Raw genomic sequence first — 1,870 nt, 5'->3', positions numbered from 1 at the left:
ATGTTGTCATTTAAAATTCAGACATCACTGGTAATGTAATAGTTTTAGTGTTTATACAAACAAAAAGTCATTTTATTTGTTGCTTGCTGATTTTAAATATAAAACTTGGTGAAATTATGTATGTGTCAGTACTTTTTGAACATTTCCAGCACATTTTAACAATACCGTGAAAATACTGATAACCATGATAATTTTGGTCACTATAATCATAAAAAAATGTCATATTGTTACATCTCTAAACACTAGAATTTCTCTATTCTTTTTCTTTCTTTTTTTTTTTTTTTACTTGTTTTCTTTTTATTTATTTATTTAAAAAAACTTGCTATTGTCCTCATTTGTAAGTCACTTTGGATAAAAGCATCTGCTAAATGACTAAATGTAAATGTACCTTGTGTGGGATAGAGACTTCTAGGCTTACAGTACATTATATTAGAGGGCTTTAAATTGACCAGGCCTCAAAGTATTTAAATAATGCATTTAAAGACACATATCAAACTGCACAAAGTATCACATTTTTTCAACTCTCTGTGCATTATGACAACAATAGTTTGATCCTTTGCATGTATATATGATAAGCAATGAGGGCATTTGTTAATATGTTAATATGCATTAATATGTTATATATTGCGTTAATTACTTCAACACCAATTTTATCCTTCATTTTGTATTATTATTATTAGTAGTAGTAGCATTAAAGAATCAGAGTAATTTATTCTACAGATTACATTTTGTAGACATTTTGTCAACAATAGGCTGTTGTGAAGGCCATGGTAATATGGGAATATCATGACTTGATATGTCGGGTAGGGATGCGCCGATCCGATATTTATATTGGGTATCGGCTCCGATAGTGCCATTTATCTCGGATCGGGTATCGGTCAGAGAGAGCCGATCCAAATCCGATTTTTTTTTTCTCTCTTTTTTTCGATTGTGCGAATTATTCTGTGTTACTTCTGAAGCCATACGATAGCTTAATGTGAGCTACATATGAATATTTAAGTCCTTACATTAAAGTTCACACAAACTCTTTTCTCCGCTGTGGCTGTCAGTCATTCGTTCCGCTTTTAAACCCTGGTCGCGTTCGGTTACAGCAGTCAGCTCGGTAAAGCTCTCTCCAAGATCATTCTGTGTTCCCATTATACTGGATTTTTAAATACATGTCTATGATTTTGCAAAAAGGACTTTATCTTCTTGCCGGAATTTAATGTTGTTTTGTTACTTGCTACCGGGTGTCTGTGAGAACAAAACACGGGCGTAGAAAAGACTATAAATGGTTTTTAACGTGCACAGTAACTGAAATTTAAAACTGTTAAAAGAAAGGCTCAATAACTGTTGCACAGATATAATACACTACGCATCAATTTCTCTTCCCTTTGTGCTTTGCAGTTTTTAACATGAAGCGCTTCGTGCTCATAGACTGTCAACCCTCTACATTGCGGGTAAATCACTTGCATATGTGACTAAATCTTCACTCTGGGCGACTAAATAATGTCTAATATTAGCCAATAGCTAATCAATTCTCAGATTTTACTCGCCAGTGTGTGAGTTGGAAGCTAAGTATAAGTTTAGCCTAGATATATTTACACTCGCCGAACACTCTGACTGAGCTATGTTGTTGCCTTATTAAAAAATATGCTATACATTTAAAAGAAATGTATTTTAATTTTATAGTATATACTTATATATAAATACATTCATGAATGTTTTTAATTCATGGATTTTATAATAATACAAATAGCAATGTGTAACATTTTACCATATTTAGTGCAACACTTTTATTTGTTCCCCACAAAATAGTTTTTTCACTAAATGTTTGGATTTCTAAAATTATTGTGCACTGATTTTTCTAGAATAACTTTTGCTGCCGAAT

The sequence above is a fragment of the Sinocyclocheilus anshuiensis genome, unplaced genomic scaffold, assembly GCF_001515605.1.
Source record: "Sinocyclocheilus anshuiensis isolate Anshui unplaced genomic scaffold, SAMN03320099.WGS_v1.1 scaffold501, whole genome shotgun sequence".
In the NCBI taxonomy this organism is placed as follows: domain Eukaryota; kingdom Metazoa; phylum Chordata; class Actinopteri; order Cypriniformes; family Cyprinidae; genus Sinocyclocheilus; species Sinocyclocheilus anshuiensis.
This window is presented reverse-complemented; position numbering follows the sequence as displayed.